Raw genomic sequence first — 16078 nt, 5'->3', positions numbered from 1 at the left:
TGAGGCCCTCCTTTGACGGATCGCTTCTTGTCGACTTCAGCTCATTATCCAAGAAGTTGATCTAGGAACAACCCCATCAGTACTTTGAAGCTTGCATGCCTCAATGGCAAGTTTCTCACTTCCGGCGACAGGTATACATCAATGACCTTCGACCAGAAGATTTTGCGTGGCGTTCGACGCCAAGTCCTTTATTCACGCCACGTGAATTGTACTGCAGTACCTTGAGGATCATTATCATTATCGGTGATTCCTCTCGCGCTTGTTAACGGTTTTCATTATTGGCCGGCAATCAAGCGATGTCTTTCCATGTTCGACTTCAGCGCAATTCTCACATGGATCGACTTGTACTTAGAGTGAAGATCGAACGAGTTTGAAGACCCCGGATCTAGTTTCATCCATCCGGGCTGCGATGTATATTCAGGAAATATAAAAGCATTTGTCATGTACATCATTACAGCAGATGATCATCCTATTCAAAGGATGATAATTTCAGCAGAAAATTATCAGTCTACCATCAGACGATCGTCTGTTATATGTACCAAAGTGTATTTATGAAGCTGAGCATGGGAATGCCCGCCTCAGCTAGATCATGAAAACAGAATGAAAAATAATGTATTGTATTGTATTGTATTACAGGGCGCCTCCTCAGCACTGGAATGAACTTCGGACCCTCTAGATAAAGCATTTCACCCGATAAACGGCCTCATACTTTAGGGGGCAACTGTTATAGACATTTTTGTGCCCCGCGACATGGAGCATGAAATGTCAAAAATTACAGGGATCCTCAGTCCCTAAACATGTTGTTCTTACCCCTAAAAGAACAAGGTCATCAAACCACAGCACTTCCAATCAGTTCTCCACCTGAAAACACTCAAAAACAGGCCATTTTTGGATCATGTCAGCTGCTCCACTGAGCATCTGCGCTGGAATGCAACTGCTCCTCCTTATACCTGCGCTGAGAGTCAAATCTAATGAAGGCTACCTGCGCTGGGCGAGATTAGCCAAGTGGCACAGTCATTCTGCAAGGTGTCAACTGCCCAGGAAGCTTCCAAACTGACACTTGGTTCATGAGATTCGCCCTGTGATGAGTAAGAGGTACTTGATCACCATGTGTAAGCAAGGATCTCCAAGTGGACTCAAGGACTGAAGTTTAACTGAAGAGGGAGAGGACACTAGTCAGCTCTATGCCAGCCTCAAGCTGACTCATCCTCTCTTCTTCTCTCTTATATATAGAGCTCTTCTATGAGGTCTAGGGAGGCTGGAATTTTGTGTAAAGCAAGGAGGTGTTGTTGGTTTACAGTTAGAGCTATTGGGTGATTGTTTTACTAGAGGTGAAGAGGAGAGTTCTTGCTGCTGGATTGGAGCCATCATTGGTTGTAACCTTCTCAGAACCCTGTTACTTCTATCAATAAAGTTTTGCATGTTCTCCTATATACTTGTATTGCATTGATCTATTGTATTTACATGTATATTTGATTCACTCTAATCCATGCATCAGTTATGAGTACTTGTATCTTGTAGTTTCCTCTCTTGTTTTGTGCAGGATCTGTGTGTAGCTGGACCGGCAAAGAGAGCAAGGAGCTGGGAACAAGAGACAAAGAGAGAGGACAAGGATCGACTAAGCGAAAGACACCAGGTTGGTTAATCTTTTCTTCCTTCTCTCTGTACTTTCATAAAGGAAAACATCAAAGCTTTACTTTCAGTTGTTGCTAAAGACTGTCACCTTTAGAGTAGGGATAGGGTCATCCGCGTCGGATACTTTTCCCCACAACAGTATCAATGGCTTTGCTCTCGTAAACAATTTATCACTTGGGCAATTTTTACAGAAGAATTGATAGAACATTATGAAGATACAAAAATCAACACTTTTTTTAGCCAATTGATAAGTCTCAAACAAAAGGGTTCAGTAATGGAGCACATTGAGGAGTTCCAAAAATTGAACATAAGGGTAAAAGATATTCCAGAGGAGCATAGGATTGATGTGTTCATAGGGTCTTTAAAGGATAATATCCAACATGATGCTCACCTTTGGGAACCTGATTCATTAGAGAAGGCATTCAGGTTAGCAAGAAAAATGGAAAGCAAAATTATGGCAACCAGGAAGCATACCACTCACAACTATAAAGACGGAAGTGTTGTTGCCCCTAGTCTTCCACAACCTATAAGGTTGACACCACAACAATTGGAAGAAAAAAGAGAAAAAGGGCTTTGTTACAGTTGTGATAGCAAATACACTAAAGGTCATAAGTGTGCTGAGAAGAAATTATTCTACATAGATTGTGAAGAGGAAGAAGAAAAGGAGCAAGAAAGGTCAAAAGAAGAAGATATACTCCAGGAACAAAGCCTAGATGAAGAACAAATAAATCTGACCATATCTTGTAATGCATTGGCGGGAATTACCACTCCTCAAACCATCAAGATAAAAGAACAAATCAAGAAGAAAAAGGTAATAGTGTTGATTGATTCAGGAAGAACCCACAATTTTATTCATTGTAGGGTAGCAAAAGAATTGAATTTCTTCCTATATCCAGCACCAGAGTGTCAAGTGATGATTGCAAATGGAGGAACAATAAATTTCTCTGGAAAGTGCCATAATATCAAGCTATCCATGGTAGAATATGTATTGACTAGCCCAATGCTTTCCATTCCAATGGGAGGTACGGATGTTGTACTAGGAGTCCAATGGCTACAATCCTTGGGTACAATAGCTTTTAATTTTCAAGAACTTTTCATCAAATTTTCTATGGAAGGAACGGAAGTTGAATTAAGGGGTATTGCAGGGAAACCAGGAAATATAATCAGCTCTCATGGTATGACAAAGCTTCTAAAAAAGGAGCAAAGAGGTGTAATTGCACAATTATGCTCGCTAGATGTTTCCACATTGGAATCATCTATTTCTCCAGATCTCCAAAAATTCTTGGAAAATCATTCTAAGGTATTTGATACTCCCAAGGGTCTCCCACCTATGCGTGATCATGATCATGCTATTCATCTGATTCCAGGAAGTGTTCCTCCAAACATCAGGCCGTACAGATATCCCTATGTCCAAAAAAGTGAAATTGAACGTATGGTTGCAGAAATGCTAGAGGCTGGTATAATTCAACCAAGTCAAAGTTCTTTCTCAGCTCCAGTAGTATTGGTGCACAAGAAGGATGGATCATGGCGCATGTGTCTAGATTATAGGGAGCTCAACAAGCTCACTATTAAAGATAAGTTCCCCATTCCTGTTATTGATGAATTACTGGATGAATTGCATGGATCAATTTACTTCACCAAGTTGGATCTTCGTTCGGGATATCATCAAATCAGAATGAAGATTGAAGACATTCCGAAAATGGCATTTAGAACTCATGAGGGTCATTATGAATTTTTGGTCATGCCTTTTGGCCTTACCAATGCACCTTCAACATTTCAAGGTTTGATGAATTCAATTTTCAAACCATTCCTTAGAAAATTTGTGTTAGTATTTTTTGATGATATACTAATCTACAACAAGTCTTGGAAGGATCATGTTGAACATGTTGACAGGATGCTACAACTATTGGAGGAGAAACAATTATATGCAAAAAGATCCAAATGTTTCTTTGGAGTCCAAGAGGTGGAATATTTGGGTCATATTGTATCTCATGAAGGAGTTAAGGTAGACCCTAGCAAAATTAAAGCCATTAAGGAATGGAAAATCCCCACATCCATAAAGCATTTGCGAGGATTTCTTGGTTGACAGGGTATTATCGCAAGTTTGTTAAGAATTATGGGAGAATAGAAGCACCTCTAACAACATTATTGAAGAAAGATTCATTTTCATGGACTCCGGAAGCAACAAAGGCCTTTGAACATCTTAAAGAGGCAATGTGCCAAGCACCGGTCTTAGCTACACCGGACTTCACAAAAACCTTTATTGTGGAATGTGATGCTTCAGGAAATGGAATTGGTGCTGTTCTAATGCAAGATGAAAGACCCATTGCTTTTGAAAGTCGTCCAATCAAGGGAAAGTTTTTAAGCAAAGCTATTTATGAGAAGGAAATGTTGGCAATACCCCATGCACTTAAGAAATGGCGACCCTACCTAATGGGAAGACACTTCAAGGTAAAAACGGATCATGATAGCCTTAAATACTTTTTAGAACAAAGATTATCCTCTGAAGAGCAACAAAAGTGGGTCACAAAGATGTTGGGTTATGACTTTGAAATCATCTACAAAAAAGGGAAGCAAAATGTGGTGGCAGATGCACTCTCAAGAAAGGATGAGGATGTGGAAGCATTGTTGTGTGCCATTTCTATTATCCAACCAGATTGGATAAACGAAGCAAGGGAGGAATGGAAGAATGACGAAGAAGTGTGGGCACTTATTCGAAAGCTACAACAAGATTCCAGTACTTCTGATACATTTAGCTGGCAAAATGATTCATTATGGTACAAAGATCGCTTATACCTCTGTAAGAATTCCCAGCTAAAACAAAAGATTCTTATGGAATTGCACACTTCTCCCTTAGGAGGGCACTCAGGATTTTTAAAAACTTACCACAGGGTTAAGAAGGAATTTTTTTGGGATGGCCTTAAATCAGATATTCAAAAGTTTGTGGCAGAATGGTTTGCCAGCAAAATAAAGTTGAAACAATTAAGACACTGGGTCTATTACAACCTTTATCCATTCCAAGCCAATGTTGGGAGGAGGTTTCAATGGATTTTATCACAGGTTTACCCAAGTCTGAGGGAAAGAGTGTCATCATGGTGGTAGTTGACAGACTTACCAAGTATGCACACTTTTTTGCATTATCACATCCATTTAAAGCCAGTACAGTTTCTACTGCATTTATGGAAACAGTTCAAAAGCTACATGGAAACCCAAAGATTATTGTAAGTGACAGAGATCCCATTTTCACTGGAAATTTTTGGACAGAATTATTTTCTTGTCTTGGTACTCAGTTAGCTCATAGCTCATATTATCATCCTCAATCTGATGGGCAAACTGAGATAGTAAACAAATGTTTGGAAGGATATCTTCGTTGCTTTGTATCTGATAAACAGACACAATGGGTCAAATGGTTGCCTCTGGCTGAATGGTGGTATAACACTTCCTTCCATACAGCAACAAAAATGACCCCATTTATGGCACTTTATGGGTATCAACCACCATCCATCACATCATATTTAAGAGAAAATTCTAAGGTTCATGTAGTGGAACATCACATCGAACATCAACAACAAGTCCTCCAAATCTTAAAGGATAACCTCGTGTTGGCACAAAATAGAATGAAACAACAGGCAGATCAACATCGCAGTGAAATAAGTTTTGATGTAGGTGATTGGGTATTCCTACGGCTACAACCATATAAGCAAATGTCCCTAAAGCAAGCTAAGAAGGATAATAAATTATCACCAAAGTATTATGGTCTGTACAAGGTGTTGCAAAAGATTGGTACTATGGCATACAAATTGGAGCTTCCTGCAGCTTCTCGATTGCACCCAGTTTTCCATGTTTCATGTTTAAAGAAGGTTATAGGTGACAAGCTCCCAATTCAAACAATATTTCCAGAACTTGACGAGGAAGGAAAAATTATATTGGAACCGGAAGCAGTCACAGAAACAAGAACTCGACAGCTACAAAATCGATCAATTTCAGAGTATCTTATCAAGTGGAAGAACTTATCCGCTGAAGATTCCACATGGGAGGATGAGAATTTTATGCAGAAGTATCCAGAACTACTCAAGCGTTGAGGACAACACTTTTTTGAAGGAGAGGGGCATGTTGGGTCCCTATAATACTAGTGATTACCCCATTACTATTGTAGTTATACCCCTTATTTATATTGTTGTGCCCCTATTACCCCCATATTGTTATTTTTGTGCCCCATATAATCCCTCTATTGTTATTTTTGTGGCTTTATATTATTATTGTTAGGTCGGCTTGATTATATTGTGACTCCTTAGACTCCTATATATAGAAAGGAGGTTTTTTCATTTGTATCATCCAAGAATTGTCCATTTATGTAATGTAAAGGAGGTTGCCCCCTCAAAGAGGCTGAATTCTAAGGCGTTGATCTATCTTTTCTATCTTTTCTTGAGTTGGGTTCATAACACGTGTCCCCCCTCTACACAATCGACACAATAAAGGGAGGCTCCGCCGCCCCCCCCCCCCCCCCCCCCCCTCTAACCCCCCAGTTAACTATGTGGGATTGTCGTGGAAAGAATATAACAGAACCCAACACTGGAGGTGGAGGTGGAGGTGGAGTTGAAGGTGTAGGCATATGAGGTGGAGGTGGAGGTGGAGTGGATGGATGAGGTATCTGCAGGATACCCTATTTAATCAATTATACTGCACTTCACGATGTGGTGAACACCATCCCTTCATCGTCACTTGAGGGGGATTCAATGAGCGGACTGTACTCTGAGATTATTCCTTCGTTTCTTCTGAATAATTTACCAATTTTCATAGCTCCAAACATAAAGGTAATTACATAACCCGCTTTTCACATAACAACATTTTAATCCAAGTCTTCAATGATTTCAAATACTTACCTTGTTGTCCCTTGAAGAGCCTACATTCTGCTTCACTATAGTTGATAGTTCGATCAACCACGAACTCAGTCACAAAACTTCCAAGTGTGTGATCAATCTAATGATTCACGGCCCACACAATATTGCTTTTTTATTCTTCTAGACATCGCACCAGTTCTGGAGCCCACACTATAGGGCCGTCGAGCCTCCATGTCCCTTGACTATCTACTAATCTAGACAACCACTCATGTATTTCGTCAGGGAAGAAACATAAGAATGATTCAGTCTCGTTTGTGTACAAATATCTCTATAATCACTGCTCCTTAGACAATTTAGGGCTTATGTTCTCTTAAGTCGCAAATGTGTGCACTTTTCGGTCAATCCATTTCTCGATCTCTTTCTTCGTTGAAAACCATTTATTCAACATCACACATCTCTTAGATAGATCTCGGTCCCAACAACAGAACCATTTGTTGGCTTAAGGGGGCCTGAACTAGGTTCAAAGTTATTCACGCCAACCAAAAAAACCCTAAGTTCTAGCCCTTTTGGAAACCACCTGCATAATGTAGGTTGTAGTCTCACCGGAAGCAGTACTGGGGGATGCTAGAACCAGGTTTTTCATCCAGAGATTGTATGATGTGTATTATGAGGCCCTTATAGCTCAGATTTTCCTTCACGCAGATCTAAACCTTCCTTCTATCCAAGCTTGCAACTCTATGCAATTGACCTTTAGGTCTTCACAAAGGTATACAATCATGCTTAGCAGACAAAAAAGAGACGGATATATGACTTTCTCTTAATCACTTGCAGCCCTAGATCTTCCTTCGCATAGATCTATTTGTCCGAACAGTTATCATAACGAATCTTGTTACTATATTCTCAAAAATAGTTCATTACTTGTTTCATTCATAGATATTAAATATTCAATAGATTCATGCAGTAGAAAACATTTATTTATAGGAAACAAATTACATAAAGAAGATACAAAGCACAAATACAATTGATTCAACCCAAAATCATCTTTATTAGGTTCAACATTCAATTTACAGACTCTTCTACCCTGTGCACCCATCTATAGCGGCTCGTGCACTCAGTTGCAAACTTTCCAAGGTCTCCGTGCACTCAGCTACATGAGCCTTGCCCTTTCGCCTAAGTACAAGAAACAAAGCTTTCCTAACTTGGAAATTTTCCCTTACAGTTGTTCTTTACCCAAAGTTATATTTCTAGACTTGCTATGACTCAAATATTTATTGCCTTTCTATTACAATACCATGGCCCGTAGCCTATGGGTGAATCTCAAAACCATCCTATCACTTACCCATACAAGGGGCTAAAGCCCCCTTGAATCTTACTTAACAGTGCATTCCGTTTCCACATTTCACGAAGACTTCACATTCTTTACAAAATTCTAACCAAAAACTAATTAAACTAACAAAAATTGACCCTAGGGACCCTATCCAAACATATCAATTAATAGTTTTTGTAATATTCCTAAGGGAAAATTAACAGTAAATATGAAAAGCAAACATAGACAAAAAACACCATAAAACAGTGAACACACAATCATGTCATAAATTGCACCAAAAACTTCTTTGATGAGTTCTTTTAATTTATAAAAGAAGGTTTACAATAAGGTGCTAGAAATAATGCACCTGGGCTTACTCAAGGCAAGCTAGAAAAGACCCAAATGATAAATAAGACACCCTCCTCTGATTTGCTGCTATGTTTCTCTAGCTTTGGGGTGAAGACGCCCAGAAATACGTTGCTAGATGAATAGATCTATTGCTAGGGCCCTCTCTGATACTCCTAAAATTATGGGATATTAATGTTGACCTCTCCTCCAAATACCTAGAATGACCCATGTAGTGTTTGGCAAATGATTGACTTTGGAAATTCGACCCTAGTCCCCTCAATGGCTCAACTATTGGGAAATTTGACCCATTGATAATTCCAGCTGCAAAAGGCCTCCAAAATAGTTGCAATACTCCTCAAAATACTTCCTCGACCTCCACTCCAAGTTTTAGCCTCATTCACACCTCACTCCTCCACCTACTGTAGTGCCCCCACCAAGAACTATGGAATCCCTGTGCTATTGTAGCTACTCCTCTCCCATAAAATCGAACCTCTTGCTGGTAGTATGAAATGAAAAGGTAAATCTCCCTCCTTGGGCTAGCACTCAAAGTCTGTCAAAGCAAGGGATGAGATCTCCACTCGGAGACAATCATGTGCTAAACAACACTTGCATACTTGTCTTCAGCTCAAGCATGCTCTTGTTAAGACAATTTTACATATGCTGAATGAATGCGAAAATGAATGTTCCTTCCTCCTTTTTTCGAAATGCCTCCAAAATTCCCATGTGGCCCAAATTGAACTTTCCACACCAAATCCGCTCCAATGAGAGCGTAATTCCCATGTGGGCTAAGAATATCATGAGGTGGACCCCATGCTCCATTAAAGCCTCATTTTTCCTCCAGCTCTAATATTTGGGTACGTTCTAAGCCAAAAATCATGTGTGGGTCCTCTAAGCACGCCTTTCCTAAGTGCATCCATGTAATAAACATAAATTGATCAAAATTGATATTTCACTTAGCAAAATTCTAAGTGGGAATATTGCAGTCCTCCCTGCCAAAAAGTTGCTTGTCCTCAAGAAACTATAATGAAGGATACTGAAGTATCTTCTCCCCCTCCCAGGTGGCGTCTTCATCTGGTAGATTCCTCCATCTGATAAAAAACTCCTTGATGACTCGGTTTCTCAAATGCCTCTCCCAGGTATCCAAAATGGCCTTTGGTTTAAACACTAAATGCCCCTCATTGTCCATAGGAGGTAATCTTGTTTCTCCTATAGCGTGTTGTCCGAATGCCTTTTTCAGGCAAGAAACATGAAAGATGTTGTGTACTGGACTCCCCGGGGGTAGCTCTAGCTCATAGGCTACCTCCCCAACCCTCCAAGTGACACAATACAATCCACATAAGTGGGGTTTGAGCTTCTCAGACCACTTTTATTTAAGTGAAGACTACTGATATGGTTGAATCGTCAAGAGGACCAAGTCCCATACTTTGAACTACCTATCAACTCTGCCCCTATTTTCATAAAGCTTCTGCTGGTATCGAGCCATCCGCATGATGTCTTTAAGATCCCTCAAAATGTCTTGGCTCTTTTGTATCCAATCCTTGGCCCTTGGGGCCTTACTGTCTCCAAACATAATGTCAGTGAAATGCAATGCATCATAACCATACAAATCTCAAAATGGTGACATATGTATGGACATGTGGTATGTATTGTTGTAGTAGTATTCACCCAAGTGCAACCACCATATCTATGCTTGTTGTTGACTTGTCACATATTTACGCAAGTAGCACTCCAACCACTTGTTAACTATCTCCTTATTTCCATCTATCTGAGGGTGATAAGTAGTACTCAAAGTGAGCTTAATGCCCACTAACTAAAATAGATCATACCAGAATCCACCCATGAACCACTATCCTGGTCACTAGCAATGGTCTTTGTGATACCATGTAGCTGAAACACCTCCCTGAAGAACAATTCGGCCACCTATGAAGCTGAGTACTGGGCTGATATGGCAAAGAAATGAGAAAAATTCGTCAAGTGATCCACCACTACGTAAATGTAGTGCTTGACCTATATTGTGGCAAGCTCGGTAATGAATTCCATTGATATTCTCTCTCATTTCCCCTCGGGAATGGGAAGCAACTGCAATAGGCTTATGGCGTGTGTATGCTCACCCTTGTTCCACTGGCATGTGTCACACTCCCTAATATGTGTCAAAACATTATCCTTGATGCCCCTCCATGCAAAGCACTCTCTAATGGCCCTGTATTCTTCATGGACCCCTGGTTCCCCACTAGTGGCAAGTCATGGGCAACATCTAGAATCTTCTCCCTTCGTTGGGAGCTTGGTACCAAATAAATCTGGTTTCAAAAGTAGATTACCTCATTCATCACCCTGTAACGTTCATCTATCACCAACCCATTAAGGACCTCACATATGAATCGATCCTTTGAGTACTCCACTAGTAGTTGTGCCCTCCATCTGAGGAAATTCTCATCAAATAGAGAGTGGTTCACCTCCTGCAAATTCATCAGCCACCACATTGTGCTTTCCCTTGACATACTCGATGTCAAAGTCATGTTCTTGGAGCTTTCTAACCCTCTTTTGTTGCCTTTCCTGCAACTTTTTCTTCTCCGAGAAGAACTTGGGGCTGTTGTGATCTATCTTGACTTTGAATCTGTTCCCCACCAAATATTGTCTAAATTTAGCCAGTGCATGCATGATGGCCAACATCTCCTTGTCATATATGGAGTATAGTAACTCATGGGGTAGTATCTTCCAACTCTTGAAATCTATGGGGTTCCCTCCATGCATCAGAAAGGCCCCCCACACCCACTCCTAATGCATCTCACTCCAACCCAAAGGGCTAAGTGAAGTTAAGAAGTGCCAACACCAGATAGCTACTCATGACCTATTTGAGGTGCTTAGAAGCCTCCTGCACTGTATTGGTCCACTCAAATTTCCCTTTATTTGTCAAGCCAGTGAGGGGTGTTACTAGATGGGAGAAGCCCTTCAAACAATTTCTGTAATAAGTGTAGATGCCCATGAATCCCCTCATCTCAGTCACATTCCGGGGCTCTGGCCCATCCTAGATAACTTGAATCTTCTAATCATGTACTCTTACACTGTCCACCCCAATGATGTTCCCTAGTGTTGATGGTGTTGGACCTGCCAAAATTTAAGGGGATCTCCTTAGTAAGAAGTCCCAACTAGAAATTAGATCATTTAGAGTAGGAGTCCTAGCAGTGGGTGGTAATGTATGTTTGGTGTGGAGCCTGATTATATTCTGTATTCAAAGGTATCACAGCATTGGACCCAGTTTGAAATGGGACAGCAATGCTGCCCGTAAAATATTCGTTACAGGGGGGGTCCAGCAGGGGGGTGGTTGCATCCCCCCACCCTAGCATGGGGATTGGGGGCAACGCCCCCAAAGCTTAGAATAGATGTAAAATTTACTTGTAAAATTATAGTAATTTCTAGTCAATCTAGGTCGTTCATTAGGCGGATGATCTGACGGTAGAAGTTATGTTTAATTTAGGGTTTTTTTTCCCTAGAAGGCAACTCCTTGCTATATATGGTGGAATTCTATTGTGTCTATGTATATCTGAAGATATGTATTCTGAGTGACGAAGAGAGAGGAGATTTAAAGCGAAGAGGGAGTTACAGCGGATCTGCTATAGGTTGTATCTCTTTAGTTTACTGGATAATATAAAAATAAGGACTGGTTGTTTCTCCGTGGACGTAGCCCAAACTCGGTGAACCACATATATCTATGTCTCTCTTGTTTTATGTGTTTTCTATGTTTATATTTCTGCAATATTTTATGTGTTCCATTGCCTTTTAATATATAATTTTCTAACAATGTAGTGCTTTGACCATGGTAGCACGTAGAGATAAGTATGATGACTTTAGTTGGAAGAAAGTGTGTGACCTTTTAGCAATTTAAGTGAGATGCATGGGTAGTTCTAACACATGAAAGGGAAAAGGAAGTGTGTCCCTTAGAGGCCTGTAATAGTATGCAGCCTAAAAGGAACACATGAGGGGAATGACATCACAAGATGCAATGCAGAATAGTCCACAAAATAAAGTTGCAGGTTAATCCAGCAACATGCATTCAAAAAGATTCATACAAACGAAATTGTTCATAAGAAAATGTATAAGTTAAACAACATGCATCATTAAGGAAACCAAAATAGTCCAACTACAATAAAAACATATGCATGAAAATGTGTTGTCTCAGTTATATATTATTATAAGTGAAAGTTCCATCCATACATCCACCATTGACAACCACTAGCCCCAATAGTGGAACATTACAATCATGAACACCTGCTCCTCGAAAGAAGTATACTCGCTCTATACTGTGGAGAAGCCAAGGCTCATCACAATACTCCCAAGCCTTCTCTAAGCCTAAGCCTAGACAAAAGCTTGGCTCCCAAAAGTCTCTTCTATGAGTTATCAGGTTTTATTTATAACAAAGGGTGGGGTGAACCTTGACATTCCCCTTTCACTCTTTGACTACCCTCATGACTCTTCAACTTCTTTACAAATAATTCATTACACTACATGGTGACTGTTCAAATTCCACTAATGACACTTGGAATTTCACTTACAACATATTTACAAATAATACACATTTTCCACATTCACCCATGTGAGAAAAAATAGGCTAGAGACAACCTAACAAGACAAACACTATGACTCGAAAGTTTTGGGAAAGACCAACTTGGAAACATCCACTTGATGACTCTTTGTGACCTACTAGTGCCAGGCTTGGCACTACACTATGGTGTCCCCATACTGCTTGATAGTGTCCTTCTGGTAGCGAACTCTTTCCTCCATAGCTCATGGCTAGATGGTCATGGAACCTTTGTCCAACTCATCCTAAAGCACACGCAACACAATATTGAGTATGACAAGACCACCAATGTACTTATGCATGTTTTTTGTGCTCATCTCCAAGTCATCGTTAGTAGCCTCTCGCTTGAGCTACTACATGTATTTGTCAATCTCTAATCTAAATTGGTTGTTCTCCTTGCCTATGGTGAGGGAACCGATTGACGATATCCTGTGCATCCTCACCATCACATCCAAACTCTTGAAAAACCGTGCATATGAAGCTTGTATGTTACTAAAAATGGGGCGAGCTGCTCATAGTTCTGGATCTAAATCTAGATCTTTGTTTTGTCCAGCTTTGCTTGCAGCTTCAACATCATGGGGAAGTGAAGCGAGGCTCCCTTGTATCTCATTATCCATTCTTGCACAGGGGATATAGTAGTGTGTATGTCTCTAAGAGTTTGGGCAATCTTTCTTCTCTGCCACTGAAAACCAAAAAGATGGACAAACTCCTTGTGCATTGTGACAAATCCATCATAGAGTTTCCATATGGTGGCCTGAAGAGCTAATATTTCATCAAGAATCGCCTTCCTCATTTATTCCATTGCGAATCCTGCGGATTGTTATGCTTTCTTCCTAGCTGCTTGTAAGTTCTTAGTCATCTATTAATTCTTTGCTAACAAGAACTTGACATTTGAGCTCGTGTCTCCTGCATAAGCCATAGCGGCATCGGCCATGGCGATTGGATTCTTCCTAACATCTGGCACTAGCATGCTTTTCTTCATAAATGTAGGTGACACATGATTATCCAGGAAATTATTTCTTTGCACATGTACAATCCTCTGCTAACTCATCAAATGACAGATTGTACACATCCATCACTGGATCATCATAAAGGAGAACAACCTCTTAGCATGAGGTCAGTATCTTGGTCATGTGGCTCTTGTCCCAACTCCATGTCTGTTTCTTCAACCATTTTCTCAATATGTTGAGAAAGCTCCCAAACCTGCATTTGCTCACCCTCTTCTTCATCTATTGGTTTTTTTGAGCCTTCAACCTGTATGGGCATAATTTTCTCTGTCATCTCGCCTTTACTTTCTTCTTGTTCATGTTTCTGCTTCTCTTCCCTCTCTATCCTTCTTAGCTCCTTCTCTTCTTTCAACATTTTCTCTATTTCCTACAACTTCCTTTTTGCTTCTCTCTCTTCCTATGTTCTGCTCTCTTTATGCATTGTTACCTTTTTTCCTCCTTTTCCAAATCTGTTGGGTTGTGTTATATTCTTTCCATGACTAGCCCACGTAGTTAACCGGGGGGTTAGAAGGGGGGCGGAGCCCCCCCTTCATTGCATCAATTGCATAGCGGGGGGAGTCACAGGGGTTTGAAGGGTGCAAGTAACCCCACTCTATGGGGTCTGGGGCAGCGCCCCAAAAATTTTTGGTTTTGGACCCTATATTAGGTTTCTTGGACCTACCTATGGTTTTATGTATGATTTTTAGCACATGTTTTTAGACACGATGGTTTTCAGTCCATGGTTTTGGACGCAATGGTTTTCGATCCATGGTATTGGATGCTTCGAAATGTATAAATATGTATTGTAACATTGAAAGGAACATACTGAAAAATCAAGCTGGTAATCCCAATTTTGGGATCCAGGGGAAATCTTTGTGTATATGTGTTTTATGTGTTATGCTCTCGCATTGTTTATTTTTTGTGTTTTAGAATTCATATGCAGGTAATTTCTATATGGGGTTAAAACCTACATTTGGTATCAGAGCTGTTTTGGCTTCAAGGGGACGCCTTTGTTGCTGAGGGGTTTTGCTCAGGCCTGTGGTAGACCTTGTTCAGTGGGAGATCTACGAGATCGATTCTAGTGGTGAAAGAAGATGGAAAGTAGTGGAAAGATAGAGATCGATAAATTTAATGGTTAGAGTTTTGAGTTATGGAAACTCAAGATGGAGGATCTGTTCGTGGATAAAGATCAGTGGATCTTGGTAGATCCAGGTACTAAACCAACGAGAGTGTCCGATGAAGAATGGAAGAAGTTGGATCATAAGGAAAAGAGCACAATATGATTGTGTGTCTCAGATTCAGTATTTCTCAATGTATTAGGGGAAGCTACGATGAAGGCTTTGTGGGACAAGTTAGGGACTTTATACCAATCTAAGTCTCTCGTGAATAAATTGTTCCTACGAAAAAAGTTGTATAACCTGAGGATGAAAGATGGAGACTTAGTGATAGAGCATCCGAATGCATTTAATACTATGGTAAGTCAGTTATCATCTATTGACATTAAAATTTTAGATGAAGATAAGTGCATTAGTTTGTTGTGTTCTCTACCAGATTTGTGGGATAGTCTGGTTATTGCAATAGGTAGCAATGCAACTACCTTGTAGTTTGATGAAATAGTCTCATCCTTGCTAACGAGGAAATGAGACGGAAAAATATGAAGAGCTAGAATGGTGATGCCTTGTCTGTATGAGGATGGTCCCAGAACAGAAACAAAAATAATTCGTCAAGTGGGAGATCTAAATCTCCAGGAAAACCTATGAAGGTGGTGTGCTAGAAATGTGGAAAGGAAGGGCACTAGAAAAGGGAATGTAAATCTAAAGCTCCTGATGAAGGAAACAAATTTGATGATGCTCCTTCTGCATAGGTTTAAACCACCTCAGATGAACGTGGGTATGTGTACTTGGCTGCTTCAAGTACACATGTAGACCATGAGGCATGGTTAATTGACTCAGGTGCATCCTTTCACTTCACTCCCCATATCGAGTGGTTCTACTAGTATGAGAAATACGATGGTGGTGATGTCTTCTTATGGGATGATAGGAAGTCTAGAATCATTGGTCATGGAAAAGTAAAGTTGAATTTTCAAGTTGGAAGTTAGAACACTTCCTGTTGTTCTGCATATTCCTGCATTGGCCAGAAATCTGAGTTCTGTAAGCAAGTTGGATGATGCAGGTGTAAAAACAATGTTTGAGAAGGATACTTGCAAAATGGTTGGGGGAGCAATGGTATTGATGCGGGGACTTTGGAATGGAACTTTGTACAAGCTACAAGGTATCACTATTATTGATGGGTGCAATAGTTCTGTGGTTCCTAAAAGTGGAGTAGAAAATCTAGTGGTCTTTGGAGAGAAGACCATGCTTTGGCATCAAAGGCTTGGACATATTGG

Source organism: Pinus tabuliformis, chromosome Q (assembly GCF_031772625.1).
Source record: "Pinus tabuliformis cultivar Carrire ecotype Pingquan chromosome Q, CPIR1, whole genome shotgun sequence".
Lineage (NCBI taxonomy): Eukaryota > Viridiplantae > Streptophyta > Pinopsida > Pinales > Pinaceae > Pinus > Pinus tabuliformis.
Note: the sequence above shows the minus strand (reverse complement) of the source record.